Source organism: Abramis brama (assembly GCF_963993115.1).
Source record: "Abramis brama genome assembly, chromosome: 1".
In the NCBI taxonomy this organism is placed as follows: Eukaryota; Metazoa; Chordata; class Actinopteri; order Cypriniformes; family Leuciscidae; genus Abramis; species Abramis brama.
This window is the reverse complement of record NC_139963.1, coordinates 34,729,233-34,747,547: the sequence shown is the minus strand read 5'-3', so window position 1 is coordinate 34,747,547 and position 18,315 is coordinate 34,729,233. Positions and strand designations below refer to the sequence as shown.

General features: G+C 36.5%; 1 protein-coding gene across 3 annotated transcripts in view; it reads right to left on the bottom strand.

The window, feature by feature from the left end:
- The window catches only part of asic2 (acid-sensing (proton-gated) ion channel 2), a 405,004-nt gene that overhangs the window by 52,615 nt on the left and 334,074 nt on the right, over positions 1-18,315 (bottom strand). The window lies entirely within an intron of this gene.

Here is an 18,315-nt window from a genome sequence, read left to right as displayed (position 1 = left end):
ATGCACTCACCCTTATGTTTTTTCCAAACCTGTATGGCTTGCTTTCTTCTGTGAAATGCAAAAGAAGATATTTTGAAGATTGTGCTGGCTACTTTTTTTTTCATGTAGTAAAAATGAATGGGGAGCTGTCATGCTTTCAAAATGCAAAAGCACCATAAAAGTATTATAAAAGTGGTCCAGGCAATTATATTCTTCTGAGGTCATGTGATGCTTTGTAGGAGGAATAGGCTGAAATTTAGGTAATTATTGATTAATAATCTTATCCTCCAGTCAATAACTGAGACCGACTAATAACAAATAATGCATTATTTATACTGACTTTGATTTACTGGAAATATCAGGTTCAAAAGAAAAAATAAATCACAAACTCTACGTCTCTCATGGCCTTGCATGAATGTGTAAAAGGAGAGATACGGTGAATATAGATATGAAGAAAATCAGGGGGGAAAATATGCCATTGAAAGTATTTTACTCACACAAAGCTGTCATATGGCTTCAGAAGACTTGGAATATTGTGCACAAGTCATGTGGACTACTTTTATACTGCTTTAATGCTGCCTTTTAGTCCTCTTCGAAGCTTGAAAGCTTTAGTCCCCATGCATTATAACAGCACAGAAAAGAATGACCAGTACATTATCCTTTTGTGTTCCACAGAAGAAAGAAACTCTACAGGTTTGGAAGGACATTGTGAATTTTTGGTAGATGAACCACCCCTTTTACATCATTCAGCTATAAGCTATTTGTGAAATGGGGTTTCAGACTTTTTTCTTGCCTTGCTTGTTTGAGGAACAGGATTAGAACTGTGCAGCATCTTTATCTTAAGATATGCCTTTTGGCTCACACTTAGATTATTAGAGAACATACTACGAGTCTGCGAGAACAAGATAACATCTGCTTCATTATCCAGGATGCAAAGTGAATCTCTCCGTCACCCTTCAGAGCCCTTCCACATTATAGCCCTCGAGGAAAGAGCGATAGAACAACCTCAATGTTCCCCATTCAGCTGACATGGAAGAGAAAGGACGGAGGGTTGGGTGCATTTATATTCATTTGCCAATGAAGGTTTTTTTACACAGCGGACTGAGCAGAGACAAATATAGCCATTTCAGAGTAATGAGGTGAAAAAAGACCATGCACCACCTTTACAAAACCCAACACCTATATCCCTTTCTTTCTGCTTTTAGCTAAAAACTTTTGACTAATTTTATAGCGAGCTGACATATATAACTAAGGATAGAGATGGTGGTACTAGATCTCTCTATCAGAGCTGCAATCCATTGGCTGAAAAACAAGTGTTGAAAGTTTTTGGGGTCCCACTTTATATTAAGTGGCTTTAAGTATGTACTTACATTGAAATTAATAATTTGATACAATGTACTTATTGTGTAACTACATGTTTTTACATTGTACTTACATTTTAACAATTCCTGCATGTAATTACAGCTGTAATTAATTTATGTAATTACATTTGTAATTACACAGTTGACCCTTCCCTTACACCTTAAACCTACCCAATCCACCACACCTGTCCCTAACCTTACCCGTATCACACCTCAATAGCAGCAAAAGTGTTTTACAATACAACATGAACACAATAAGTACATTGTACTTATTTTTTGCTGTAAGTACATAGTACTTAACGTCACTTAATATAAAGTGGGACCGTTTTTGGTCTTTCCTCAAATTTAAGCGTGACGCTGTTTTGGGAAAGCTTGCCAAAGACTTGTGTGGAGAACGCTGCCCACATGATCTAAGATCTGCAAAAGAGCTGCTTCTGTCTAGTGTAGGAGCTTGATGGATGGATGAATGATTGAGAAGGTTTCTTCTTACAACATGTCTGTACACACACATAGACATTCATAAATCACCATAGCCTGCAGCTACCAGACCACAGCCCACAAAATCGACATGAATATTCAGTCTCATCCTTTATGCCTGAGCTAGCGCTAACCGAGATCGCCCTTCTAAGATGAAGAGAGAGAGAGTTCGGACTGAGGGAAAGGAATGTTCAAGATGCTGTAGGCCACATAGTCCCCATTTGCTGCAATGACTGACAGCTTCAGTTCTTTTTCTTGCTCTCTGTTTGAAATTCAATTTAATTTTAACTGACAAGACAAACAGTAGCAAGGATTTCCGCTTAAGATGGCTTGCGGCTTATTAAATAGGGATATAGCACCAGCAACTTAAAAGCTGTCTTTCCTCATAAAAACCAAAGACGTCTCTTTGGAACCAGACCACCCCTTTAGGATTTAAACCAAACAGCTTTGACAATGAGCTAATAATGAAACAATTTTATCCAAATAACTAAAACCACCTTAACACAAGACGCAATTTGAAGGTGTCTAGTAATCGCAGACTCACAAAATTAGGTTTTAGCAGGAGTTTTCAGAAGCTATAACAAGAACTTAGCTTCATAACATGACATCTACTAAAACTTCTCACAGAATACTGAGATATACAAAGCACACAATAAACATCCCCCTTTAAAAAAGTCAATAAGCCAGTTGTTGTTTGGAAGAAAGGTGTACTGTCATTACCACTTAGCGACTAGCGTGTTAACATTCAGAATCATTGTAAACATGCCAATAGTCATTTGCTATTATTGACCAAGGATGTCGAACTAACAGCAAACAGCAAAACATTTGTGAAGGCTTAAGAGATAAGCACGGAAATTAAATACTTTCTTAATAGCATTTAAAACTCGTCATTAAACTAATTTCTTAATAGCATTTAAAACTCGTCATTGAACTAATTTGGACGAGTAATGAAACTCAAAAAGGTTCCATTTTCACTTTCCAAAGAAAAGAAATCTTCCATTAGTCCTGACGTTTGGTGCTTTCATGTCAAGATTAGACAACCTCTGTTACTTCAAGGTCAGCAGGTTACTATTAAAACAGGATATGTTATTAAACACATGAATTCACTTTTAATTAACTTGCAAGCTCATAACCACGCCACATTTGTGACATCTTCAGAAGCGTATATTTGAGATGTGAATGTTTATGCATAAGCGCCTGTGTGAGGTAAATCAAGCTCATTAGCTGGATTGTGCGCTTCTGTGAATAAATAAAAAAATAATTCTCATAAAACATTCAAAGAAAGGAAGCGGTTTGAGTGTTCTAGAACAAAATGGCGTGACCTGGTTTGAGTGATGCCCATTGCATTTAATGACACAGCCTGAGGCGCTATTAGTGCAGGCGCTTGTGTGATATGGCTGTAGGCAAGAGAAGCTTGACTGTGGCAGGGCTCTTTTGAGCCATCTCTGACAGGTGAATGTGTGCCGGGTTGACTGTAAGAATATGAGGAATACATCATGATAATCATATTTAGGGAAAGCCGTAGGAGATAAAGCACAACTTGATGTTCACAAAAGGGTATGCTAATTTACATCTAGCAGCTCTCTCTCTCTCTCTCTCTCTCTCTCTCTCTCTCTCTTTGTTTGGATTAAGAATATAGATGTATGAATAAATCAGGTTAATCTGAATATTTATAGGGTCCATGATTAGATGCTGTTTGGAGTGGTTTGGACCGTCTTTTCGACTGCTAACTACCGTGTTAACAAAGCACGTTATGACGCTCCCTGTGGAGCTGATCACCTTGTATTCTTGCCCTCAATTTTTTTATTTACTGACTGATCATGTAGTATGCAGATCGTCTCTCTGACTGACAGGATATTTATTACTGAAATTGCGAAAATAAAGACTTTGCCCCAGAGGTCTTAATCCCGCAGAGTGAAATGTGGTCTTTTCTGCAAATGTTCACATTAAGTCATCCTCAAAATTGGAGAAGTTTCAACTGGTGTGCCAGAAGCATTATGTTTTTGCCTTTTTTCATCTGGAGACCTGGAAGTGCACTATGATGTCTTATCAGTTACCGGCCTGGTGGGTTTTTTGCACCCTTGTCGCTTGCCACATGGATTATCTTCTTCACACATGCCATCGTTTTCTCATTTCATTCGCTGTCTCCAGGCCCTCCTCTATTCTTTTATTCCACTCCATAGTGTGTTTATCTCTAAAGTGGCTTTTGCACCATGAAGTTTCTGTTATGTTTCCATAAGATACAATCTCAGTTTAAGTTATTGCTGTGGAAATTCTAGGACAAGACCGAGTTAGAAATAAAGAACAATGTAAAAATGATTCTTAGATCAAATAAAATAAACAAATAAACAATTAAATAAAAAAACTTTCTCAAATGCAGCTTGTTTTATTGTTGTTTTTACCTTTCCAAACAAAACACAACAATTTCAAATGCAGCATGTCTATTATAATATACTTCATATCGTTTAACAAGAACATTATAGGATTAATGCATTTTCACTTAGGTCTTTTGATTTAGGCATTTAATGAAAACAATTTAAAAAACAAACACTGCAAACAACTTGCACAGAAATATTATGATGATACATTTATTCATCTTAATTACATAAATTGTATTAAAGTTAATCTTAATCTAATTGTTACAATGATGTTTTAAGTCATGGCAACCGGTTATTTTAAGTCTTTCAAGGCACTTTCTTAAAATAATTCAGCAAACGAATTCAACTCAACAACAAAAAAAGTTAGTCAAACTTTTGGTCTTTATTTTTAAGTTTTTACAGTGAGCAGAGGAGAGCAGAAAAGTCCTTGGCTGTTGAGTCGATCTTTGAGTGGAAGAGAAGTGAGTCCAGACGCATTATATCCTTACTCTGGACAGCGAGTGCCAGTGCCTTGCGGCTAATGGCATAATGCCAGGATATTTTTGACAGTCAGCCACCCAAACCTGCTCGGCCTCATGATTTCACATGGTCAATCACACCATCACAATATCAATGACACACTGACATTTTTATTCCATCACCGTTCACACACAAACTCAACTCAGGAACCCAAAGATTACAAGTATAGGCCTCTATTAAACTCCCCGACATTACTTATCCACTGCACCTTGAGTAAATGGAAAATTTCTGTTCAACAGAAGAAAGAAAGTCACGAGGTTTGGAACAACATGAGAGTGAGTAAATGATGACAGGATTTTCATTTTTGTGTGAAATATCCCTTGAAAATGCTGTGGCCATAACACCTCCGCAACAGCCATCATGTCTAAAGCTGTCAGTTGTTTCAAATCTTAAAACATCAGTGAGAAGAAAGTATGACTTTCAGCCTTCAGCGAAAATTACAGAGAGAAAATATCTAAAAATGCCACCTCTTTCTCCTACATAATAGAATAAAAAAGACTAAGTACAGTATTGTACCAGACCATCATTTCAACTAATATGACATAAACAGGTGATACAACACTTATCTCCTCAGACAAATTCCCATTCTGCCCCAGCAGCTCGCCAAAGGACGGAGCAATGATGGGAAAATTCAAATCAGGAGCGTTAAGAACCAGTTAAGCACTTTTATCAAAACCAAAGAGGACTAAAGCGCTCTGACTGCCTTTATCATTATGTGGTCCGGCTTTTGTTCCCATAAATCGATTTCCGTTCTAGTGGATTGTCACAGAATGGAAAGGAGGGGGTATGGGCAGGGTGTTTACAGGCAGTTGTGTTTATAAAAATCTGTAGAGTTGCAGGGTGAGCACTTTGCTTCACGGAGCATTAACAGTGATGGGGTGAATAATTCATAATATATAGCACTGACGAAACGGCTACGCAACAGACACACAAATTCACAATGTCACATGCAGACACAGTCAAAGACAGGACATCTTTACATCCAATTAAACAAAGAGCTTTACTGGACATGCAACATTACACAAATTTAATTTTTATCACACCATGAATGTTATTGCAGTTATATGTGCTTATAGTGCTAATTAAGGGTCTGAGGAGGGAATGTATGAACTAGTAATCTAGACAATAAAGCCTACAGAAGAAGATAGTGATATGTCGACAGAGAAATAATCTTTCTAACATTCATTATTTTTGTCTATTTCTGTGCATTCAGTGTTACTGTAATTTCAGACCGTGTCCGTGTGGATTCATCCATATATAATTTACTTCAACTCTCTGCCACTCATTTAATGGCCTCTTCCATTCTTTGCTTATTTATCTATTTTAAGCAACTCAAATGCTTTTTTCTGTCCATCTTTGCTAGGTCAACTACAGCACATGCTCAGCTGACACTGCAGCAACAGCCTATTTGAAAAGAGTTCATTAAAATATTATAATACTGTACTTTAAAATGCAGCATAAGACGTCACTCAGTAGAGTCATTATGAGTCAGAGACCCTTGCTCTGTTCCTTCTGAGCTGCATACGAAGGCAGTATTTCAGGCTTAATAGGCACACTCCAGACATGGAGACTAGTTCAAAAGGTTGACAGCATAATTATACCTCCTAAAATACCTTGTTTTTGTCAAATTCTAGGTCAGCATTGCATGTATCCTTCACAGAAGACAATCCCAGTATGAAGAGCGAGTGCAAAAATAAAAAAAATCATGCCAGAGAAAGTGAAATAAATGCTGCTGATTAAAAAAAAAAAAAATCACTACTGTTCAGTTTTAGGTGTATGTTCAGTCTGTTTGTGTTTTAGTTTTCCCTGTCTGCTTGACTCACTGTTAAAAATTGCTGTTTAAAAAAAAATGCTGTTTTCGATAAAGTAGCCTACAGCAATATACTGAATTAAAAACGCATAAAGTTGACACTCAGTAACATGTTTCCTTTGTCTAGTTACCCACCACTTATGTGTTGCCATGGTTACTGATATGATTAGTCTTCTTAGTTCAGCTGTGTCTCCTTTTTAACCTTATTTGTGCCACTACTTAAGGGTGCTTTCACACTCGCAGTTTAGTTCGGAACGGGGCACGGTTCGCATGAAAAATCACTAATGTGAATGCTGTCATGTGGACCCGGGTGCGCACTGGGGTACCGAACCCGAGACTACCCAGAGGAGGTGGTCTGAGTTCGGTTGCACTCGAACCGTGCCGCGGTACGAGTGAATGTGAAAGCAACACGGACTTGGGTGCGCACTTGTTCAGGAAGAAAAGTGACCTGCCCATGCGTTTTAGCTGATTATTATGTATTTAGTTAAATAAAATGCATGTAAGGGATGATAGTGTTGATGATTTACCTTGGATACGAGTGAGAGTGAGCCTGCAGTGTATTCGCGCATAGCGTGTGGAATCAGGACAACAAATTAATGGAAATCCACTGTCTCCTCAAAAGAGTTTGTTTGCAAGCAGCAGAAAACCACCTTATGCGTCACACACACACAGTAAACCTGTGTTGTTCACTCAGCTATGCATAATAGCACCAAATTAATAAATAAAAAATATATTGACTCGCGTTCTATTTTCTATCATGCGCCGTGCACGTTTCCGATGACGTAAGATGCACGCAAACGCACCAGGGTTCGATAGAATCAAGTTGAGTGTGAAACCAGACCAACGCTGCGGGGGGGCGCCAGGAACAAACGCGCTCGGGCTCGGACCGCAGCAAACGAGCCCAGTGTGAAAGCATGTCGGTTGTTGTCTGTGCACTAGCACGCTGTTTCGTATGCTGGCTTGTTATTCTGAGTTTATAAAATATCTTATGTTCTTTTATAATCATCTTCGTCTTCTGTTGTGTTATACAGAGGCTGTGTCCCAAATCACACCCTACACCATCATTCACTATTCCCTACATTAGTTTACTAATATGGTCCACTTGACAGAGTGAATGAAAACAAATTAGTGAATTCAGACACTGATAAACACATGCTGTTAACAAGCAGAATCACAGAAGGAAAGAGAAACAACAAGAACATAAAACAGAGAAACACAAGAACTACAACTGACTACCAGCCACAGCTCAAATCAACTGAAGATAAAACGTCATTAAATCTCACACTCTCATAAAGGATGATTAAACAACTCCAAAAACAGAATTACTGTTACAAATATTCAGTTAGTTTGTTCTTAGTTTCGTTTTCATGGACTTTTAGTTTGTTTTCATCAGTCACATGTGTTCCTTTGTTTGAATTTCCCACCACTACTTTGTCTCTATGGTAACTAACATGATTAGTTTATTGTTTTCAGCTCTTTATCGTTAATTTACCTTGTTTGTGTTACTACTAGAAGTTCATCCCTTTCCTGTGTTTGGTGTCCGGTCTTGTTTGAGTTAGCATTTGTGAATGTGTTGCTACTACAGTACCTTCTGTTATTTTGCCTGTTGGATTATTAATAAATCCTGCATTTGAATTGTATCCTGATCGTCATCTGTCTGTCTGCAACCGTTCTAACAGAAGACCAGACCTAAATGGATTATGCAGCAGATTGGCGGGCGATGATTGAAACCAGATTTACTTTTTTTCTGTCAGATGTCTACAGAAGTTCTTATTAGGAATTAACTGAGGTTTAGATGTTGATGATTTATTGTGTTTTAGTTTTGGTTTTGGTTTTCCCTGCCTTCCTGAAACGTGTTGAACAGTTGTGCTGCTAAACATTTTTGTAGAAACCATGTTTTTTTGTTTTTCAGGATTATTTGATGAACAGAAAGTTAAAAAGAACAGCATTTATTTGAAATGTATATTTATTTATTTTTTTTGTAAAAATGTAAAAGTCTTTACTGTCACTTCAATGCAATGCAACCTTGCTGAACGAAGGACAAGAGTTGCTAGATAAATGCTAAAGAATTATAATGAAATGTTGATTATAAATAAACTATATTTTGTGCAACACTGAAAAGTACTGATAAAAATAGTTTACAAATGTTTAGTAAAATTATCAATAAACTCTGTCACTCTATAATTGTGTGTGCTGTGTATTTTGTGGTTACTAGCCAAGCAGAATGCTGCTAACATCAAATTCTACTACAGTATCAGTTGTGAGTCAACTCATGTAGTGCCATTTTTGCATTAGCCATTGAGTTGCTATAGAGCATTAGAAGGAAGCTGCTTGTGTCCATAGTAGCCAGTAAAGCAGCTCAATAGGTATTCTGCAGGCATAATCATTACAGCAAGAGCCTGTGACAACGTCCAGACATTACAACCATGACATACCATGCCCTCAACAGAAAATTAATAGCCCGTCTTTCATATTCTGTTCTACAGTCTCTACAGCTCTCTCAGAGCTTCTTGGGTTATAAAATAGACCATCCTCTGTCACAATACCATCATCTGCCCATTCTCTACCTGTCTCCATCTCTTCCTCTCCGTTTTTATGTGCAAAAGCCCTGACACCACCCCTTCGAGTACGTTTCTATCCCAACTGTCAGTCACGGAGTCTTGCTGCCGTGGCAACAGGCGATGACCCTGATTTAAGCTCATCAATCTCCATGCTTAACCTGTGGCGTATTTTGTTATCTTAATCAAAGCCGTTCATCACACACACTTGTATTTACACTACTTTTGAGTAGTTAGCTACACAACAAGTTACATTAACATCGCCCAAAACATTTTAAAATGTAAAAATCATTTACTCACCCTCATGTTTTTTCAAAGGAACCCAAATGAAGATGCTTTTGTCCATATAATAAAAGGTAATGGAGTCCATAACTAAACTGGATCCCACTGACTTTCATTGTCAGTGTATATATATATATACTGTATATATATATATATATATATATATATATATATATATATATATATATAAATTCACGCAGCTTTGAAACAACATGAGGGTAAGTAATGACAATTTTATATACAGTATAATTTAACTATCCAATTAAATCATTTAGAATCAAAGCTGTGTTTTAAATAGCAAAAGTATAAATAAATTTGAATGCAGGAAAAAAATCTCAATCACAGAGACAACATCAAATGTGTCACAATAAATATAACTTGAACCTACAATATGTACCATAATTGATATAATTATACACTATAGGATAAAAAACTAAAATTAATGGCAGCTTTTACCTTGAAGACCGCTCAGGGCAAAACAATTAAATGGAATGAATCATACTTCGCAATGCTCCATGACAGAAGTGAGTGTGTTTGATTATTGCATCAGCTCACATGGCAGTAAATATTAGCATGCTAATATTTGGTCATGCTACACAGCTACTTGATGGGAAACAAAATTAATATAATGCCTTTGAAAACACCTTTGTTAGTAGTAACACTAATCCCCAACACTGATACACAAAAGCTAGTTCTTAAATTAGAAAGTAGCTTCTGTATCTGTCAAAGAAAATTCTTTGAGATTTTTCAGGCATGATGGAAAACATGACACCAGATACAAATAAAATATAGAGCAGACGAACAGGTAAGAGCTCCCCACTCGTATGGATGCAATCAAGACAGCAGAGCTCAGGGATGCAGGGATTTGGGCTTGGCGGTTATGATTCAGGCTGTGAGTGTTAGAGGAAGATGTTGAACGAAAGAAAATGTTAAGCATGAAACCCCAAGAGTTTAGCGAACATAAGCACAGGCATTTGAAGAGACACTGCATGCATCTCTGATGAGTTGTTTTGAGGGTCACTTCAGTTGAAGCTCACTAACTTGCTAAATCCTTACTGTTGTTATCCCCCCTTTCCCTCAATTTGCTCAACTGTCATTTACTTATTTACTGGAGAAACCCACTCCAGCAAAGGCCATCCATCACAAGTGCCTTGATCTTCATTAGCTTCTACAGAAGTGTTGCTGAGAGCATCATGATCTGCAGTGCAGTGTTTGCAGTGGAAAGTGTTCAGACTAAAATGAAAACCCCTAGAGCTGTCCTGGATCTGTTCTTCCTCGTGTCTGAAGTTGACACCAACCTGTTTAAAGAATGAAGGTCAACTACTACCCCTCCTATGGACCTTTTGTCCCACTGCTCTTCTGGGACAAGATTCAAAAACCTCCATCATACTGTACACTCAATGGTTCAAAGATGCTTGGCATCTGCCTGAGTGCTTCCTCCCGTCTCCACCGGTTTGTTTCTTTGACTTGAATAAATCCAGTTCATTTAATGTTACAAAATGTTGAAACTGAGTAAGTGAAATTCTTTCTAGGAGTTGTTTGTTTTAAATCTAACCCTTACAAATGACTTCTGTTGGAGAAAGTCTAATTAACTTACGGTAAAAAAAAATATGGTAACACTTTTCAATAACATTCAATAGATTAACATTACATAATACATTACGTATAATGAGCAAACTATAAACTAGCATTTAATCATCTACATTAATGCTAATTTGTGCATATACTAAAACATTTCAAGTTATATAAATTAATTTACATTAATGAATTAAAATGAACTTAGATTATAAATGTTGTAATGGTTTTTATAGTCACTACAATTTTAATTTATTGTAAAGTGTTACTCAAATTATTTTAGGCTGAAATATATAGTTAGAGTTAATTTACATTTTAAGGCACATTTTGTAGATTACTACATAAAGCCAGAGGTTATTGTTAACCAAATCTATATCTACAAAAAAAAAAAAAAAATTAAATAAATATTAGATTAAAAAGGTAAAACATAAACAAATATTAGAAATGTTGCCTTTAAAGCTGAACTAGCTGAAAGTATTTTAAGTTGAAGTATTAAAATTAAACCTAAATAACCTAAAACGGACATAAAAAAGCTAAATAGAAATAAAAACTTACTAAAACAAACAAAAAAAAATTTTTTAAACTAAAAATACAAAATGAAAGCTTATTCAAAATATGAATAAATACTATAATAGTATATAAATAATACTAAAATGACACTGAACAAAACATTTTGTATGCATTATTCTGGTCTGCTGTGAGATCTATTGAGATGATTGGGTTTATTGTAATCTTAAACTCTCCTTTAAGTGTCTGAAGTCACTGAAGAAACAATTTCGTTCCATCTAATCTACAGGATGAAAATGACAATAACTTCATAACACCAATGTCACAACATCTGACAGGTTGAAGACTAGCAAGTATGATTTCCTTCAACCCCAAGTCTATCATTCACTTTTCTCATCTATCAGTATCAAAGGGGATATCAGTTCTTCAGATATTGAAATCTCATTAAAATTCACCTGTGATGGACGCCTACTGCCATGGTAACTGTAATAGATCCCATTATATTATATGATACATATAATATATAATAGTATATATATAGTATATAATGTACATGATATACATTATATACTATATAATATACATTATATATATATACAGGTGCTGGTCATATAATTAGAATATCATCAAAAAGTTGATTTATTTCAGTAATTCCGTTAAAAAAGTGAAACTTGTATATTATATAGACTCATTACATGCAAAGTGAGATATCTCAAGCCTTTATTTGTTATAATTTTGATGATTATAGCTTACAGCTTGTGAAAACCACAAAATCTAAATCTCAGAAAATTTGAATATTACATGAAATCACACAGTAATTACACAGTGATACCATGGTCATTGAACCAGGTTTTGGTTATTTTGGCAGTGTGGGCAGGTGCAAATCCTGCTGGAAAATGAAGTCAACATCTCCATAAAGCTTTTCTGCTGAAGGAAGCATGAAGTGCTCTGGAAATGTCCGGGTAGACGGCTGCGTTGAGTGGACAGCACAGTGGACCAACACCAGCCGATGACATGGCTCCCCAAACCAACACAGACTGTGGAAACTTCACACTGGACTTCAAGCATCTTGGATTGTGTGCCTCTCCATTCTTCCTCCACACTCTGGGACCTTGGTTTCCAAATGAGATGCAAAATTTGCTCTCATCAGAAAAGAGGACTTTGGTCCACTGTGCTTTATTAAATCCAGAGTCAACGCAGCCGTCTACCAGGACATTTTCAGAGCACTTCATGCTTCCTTCATTTTCCAGCAGGATTTGCACCTGCCCACACTGCCAAAAGAACCAAAACCTGGTTCAATGACCATGGTATCACTGTGTAATTACTGTGTGATTTCATGTAATATTCTAATTTTCTGAGATTTTGTGGTTTTCACAAGCTGTAAGCCATAATCATCAAAATTATAACAAATAAAGGCTTGAGATATCTCACTTTGCATGTAATGAGTCTATATAATATACAAGTTTCACTTTTTTAATGGAATTACTGAAATAAATCAACTTTTTGATGATATTCTAATTATATGACCAGCACCTGTATATACAGTGTCTGTCATGTTTTGGGTTTGTTCATTTCATGTTTCCATGTCTGTCATGTGATTCCCTGTTTGTCATGTGATCCTGCCATGTGTCTTGTCATTGGTTAATTGTCTGATCATTGTTCACAGGTGTCCCTCGTCTTGTCATTAGTCTGTGTATTTAAGCTCTCATGTTTGCCATGTGTCTTGGTCAAGTATTGTTTCCTGTAACCACTGTTGTAAGTTCATGTCCATGTCCTGTTTTGAGTTTTCATGCCACGCCATGTTTTTGTTTCATGTTTGGTTTTGTTTATAATAAACTGCACTTGGGTTCTCATTTACACTTGCCTCCAGTGGATACCTTTTTACTATATATATATATATATATATATATATATATATATACATATATATATATATATATATACATATATATATATATATAAGGAATAGTTACCCATGGCACCTTCTCTCACGTATCTTTACCAGGCATGTTGAAGCAAAAATACATCAATTGTATTAGGCCATGAGACGGGACCCCAAATTTGGGCTACCGGTACCATTTTGAGGGATTAAATTTCTTTTTGATTTTCATGAAGGTACACATCTCTACTGTTGGAAAATGTGTGATAGCATCCGATCCATGGTAGCTTTCATGAGAAATCAACACTTATATCATCCTATCTCAAGGTAAGGTGTTCAGTGACTACAAGAGAGAAAAATGCTTCTATAATCCAAACGGTTGTGTTTGCATCGGAAGAGGCAGTGTCGGGGCTTTAAAATGATGTGGCAACCACCTTTCTAGGCCTCTGGGGCGCTGAGAAACTTTGAGTTGAAAATCGTTTTTAAAAAATCGTTCTATTGAACAACAGTTTATGGTGATATGGCTGTTTTGTTTTGTGTTTTGATCCCATGCTTTTTCTGATTTGGACTTTTTCACGGAATTCTACTTGAAGTACTTTTCTGGAGGTGTGATAATCAAATGTTTTATGCTGTTTCAGGCTTAGTGGTGGTGCTATCCACTTCAACATGAAAAAGGAGAAGGGAATGCCAGAAGACAAGCGTATCATACACCATGCTTCCTCAGGCTCTGATACTATACAAATACAAATTATACAAATTTGTACAAACTCAATACTCTTATGCAAAATCCTATACAAATTTCATTTATCCTTTTTCTTGACATATGTTTGAAAATCGTCCTCCGTAACCAAAAACTACCTTGAATCAAATGCTATCACACATTTTTCAAATACAGGGTCATATACCTACACAAAAATCACCATGCGGTTTAATCCCTCAAAATGGTACCGATCAACCCTCTGTCTCACGGCCTATATCTCTTCCTTGTAAATACGTTTTTGTCCTAACTAGACACGACTGTAGCTTGGTTTCCCTGCCCATTGTGAAATCTTATTGGTCCAAAACTTAGTTCTACATAACTGTACGATAAACACTAAATCTGATTGGCAGCAGTTTAACTGGAAACTACACCTAATACATGTGTAAAGCTTTGTTGAGAACCTGGTGCTGCTGGAACTCAAAACGGTGGTCTCCACAATGCAGAGCAAAGTGGTTTTGGGGGGAATTGGCTGTTGCGATCCTCAAGGATTTTGACCAAATCCTCCATGACTTTCTGCACCTGCAGAGCAATTTCACATGCACTTCATGGGTCAGTAAATCAGACTTTTCGTGTCCTGCCCTTTGGCTGCTGGGTTTATACTCTCCACCAGGCAATAGAACAGGTAGTATTACAAGCACACAATTTCAAGAAGCAAAATAATCCAGGAGACTAGAGACTTGATCTGGAAACATGCCGTTAACCTATAATTTTTTCTTTCCACTGGCTGTCTTTCAAATGCAGTATTTTATTCATAGTTTTTTGCCCTCTAAAACCACCTTGTCGGTGGAAGCTACACCAGACTTGTGCACAAGTTCATTATGTAAAACCTTCACAAAAATATTCAGAGTGATCTCATTTGTAGATTTTCATACATAAGATGTACACATACATTCTTGAATTTTTGGAAAGACACTGAAACTTATTAAATCAGAATACTGACAACTTTAAAGGAGGACTCTTATTTATCATTAAACTAAACAAGAAAGATCTTTTTAATTGCAAATTAGCGTGAAATACAAGTGAAACACCAATGATTTAACATTAAAGCTGCAGTCTGCAGTTTTTCCTCTTTGTCGCCATCTCTGTTCGAAATCTGCAATTGCAGTTATTCGTGGAATTATCAACTTTACGTGCGTTGTACCTCGGCACGGCACAGCGCGGATGAATCCAATGTTTCGAGGAGAATGAGCGGCTGTCAGTCACCGCTCCGGTGTGGATACTGTCATTCACAATCACAGATTCTACTTTTTGGAAGTATGACCAACATAAGAATTTTCACCGGAAAATGTCGTCTGAACAAGTAACATCCATTTTTGTTCTGACCAACTAAGGGGAAAAAAGCATTGCAGTAAATAGTGCCGATTAAATCTAACGATCGCTTATCATATCACGTCAAACCGTGCAAATTATACTTTGTTTTCAAATTGTTAATGTTAACAACATCAGCATTGCGTGACTACATTTAATGCCCTTCCGATATTTGTCCTTGTTTTTGTATGGGCCCGGTTGCAGTCTCTTTATTTCTCCGAAGTCTTTCTCATTTTACCACGGGTGAATCTCCAGTTGTCACTGGTGATTGTCGTTTGAACATTTCTGGATCCACCATCAAATTGATAAGTTTAATTATATCAAGTGCTGTGAGAAAAGGCTATAAATCTCCACCACCAACATCCTCACACGCAACATAGCCTACAAGCCGAGACTCCTTCTTTACGTGTACAGATGTGACGTAATGACGCAAAGACATGCTCGAATTTCCCGCGGAAATCCACCCAGTACCACTGGAATTAAAAACAATATTACAAGCTTACCATTTTGAATCGAGCTAAGGCAAGCAGACACTGGCTGGTCATGTACTTGCTCAAAAAAATATTTTGGATCATTTTTAACCCAAAAAAGCTACGGACTGCAGCTTTAACTTCTTGTTTTACTTGTGTTTGTGTTTGTGTGCCATCACATTTAACAGATTTAAATCGTAAGAAAATTAGGTAAATGTTAACTGCACTAGCCTATACGTGTTAAACATATTCAATTCATTTCATTCTGCATAAACAAAACCAAATGAACCTTTTGTCACAGTTATGTTCTGTTTCTCTGTCTAGTTTTAGAGTACGATTACACAACAACGATGTACTAAAAACAGAAAAAGTTTTTCCTTTCTGTTTTTCACCAATAAGTCAATATTGTATCAACATCAAAGGATTTGTACACATTCAAAAATCTCTAAAGTTCTTCATATGCAAAAGCTTTTGTGGCTTAGATGTTGTCTATGCTGATATTGTGCGTTGAATTGTCTATCCATAAAAATGTGTGCACACGTTACATATGCAGATCTATGAATACTAATGAGATCATGCTTAAATATTGTGGACAAAATGATTCCATCTCAGATCTACATTTACACTTACTACAGAAATTAAAATGATAAATTACAATTTTTCTTAAAGTCAAAGGTATTGTACCTGCCTCCACTGGCTGAGCTGTTTGTGTGCCCTTGGTTCTGTTCAAGGCCAAGCAACTTACAAGAGTTACAATACTGTGCAGTCCAGTGCACACACCAACACACACACCCACAAAGATGCATATGATGATCTATCACATACTGTACAATCACACACCCTAAAAGATGGAGATGAAGGATGAAGGTTATTAGACAGTGACCTTACATATTTATTGATGACTTTAGGCACTGAGCTGTGAACTACTTTGGTTAGAAGTGAAATATCGGCCAATAATGCAAACGTTTGTTAGCTTAGTGACATACAGTATCATAACGCAGATAGTTTGCGATTGTGACATTCGTATGTATATTAATAGCAATGCCACATCTATTACATTAATCTGTGAAAATGTAATCTGCACTTACTAGAGGCTTTAGTCTCCATGGAGAATTATCTAGTGCAAGACATAATAACAATAATAATAATAATTAAAAATAACACAAAACAAGACAATTTGAGCTGTACGGAGAGCACTGGGTAAAGGGAAAATCTCTGCTGAGATTTATTCAGTATTATTAAAACCATATATCAAAACGCAAAAGATGTCTGCTGAGGAAAGATAAAACAAAAACGTTTGCCTTATAAGCAAATATGTTTATCTCTCAAATGCTTTTCTACACATGCCTTGATATTTAAGTGGTTTATTAACGTCCTTTAGATGTTGGCACAAAGCACTTCAGCTGTCTCAAAGCGAGACGAGATATTATTTAGTTAGTTAAATATCTTCTGTTTTTCCATCGTTTAACACCCAATTCTCCAGTATTAAGGACAAAGCTAGAAATGTTAATTTAATGATCTTGTTAAATTTTCTGGTAAGTGACAGAAAATGAGAGGTGATGAATAACTGGCTGATAATATAAAACAGGGGGACCTACTTAAAACTATTCCACGTCTTTTCCATCTGCTGCCAGTTCTAGTCAGAATTAAATTAATAACTAGAGCATCAAGACTCCTGGGAAGAAGATTCCGGAAGGATTGAAAAACTAATTCATGCAATATGAATGTAATGCATCACACACTCTCTGATAAATGAACGCAATTTTGCTTAAAACCATCCAGCCATGCATTAATTCCCATTGCAATACACATTTATATCTATTTGCGTTCATATGCAATATTAATCACAACCACATCCATATTTTCAGATAATATTGCCCCTATATGTTCCCAAGTGAATAAGAATGAATACAAGCCTCAGAAAAATCTTATTACGTCCATTGTGGAAGCATGGCGATGCATCTCTGGAGAGATGCATACAAGCACATATTTAGGAATGTCCTATTCTTCTGTGCAATAATGTGAAGGGGAGAAAACTGTATTCAGCATTCCTGAGACGACTGCACCTAGTGCCGTCCTGCACATTTCAGCTTCAATAAATACAGTTAGTGTGCATCACTGCACACAGACAGGGCCAAAACCTCTCTAACACCTGTCCAAGAAAACCTCTCGGTGTTGTTTCCCATTAATTTCTCTGCAGAAGGAGGAATATATATATATATATATATATATATACAGTGAGGAAAATAAGTATTTGAACACCCTGCTATTTTGTAAGTTCTCCCACTTAGAAATCATGGAGGGGTCTGAAATTGTCATCGTAGGTGCATGTCCACTGTGAGAGACATAATCTAAAAAAAAAAAAAAATCCATTAATCACAATGTATGATTTTTTAACTATTTATTTGTATGATACAGCTGCAAATAAGTATTTGAACACCTGAGAAAATCA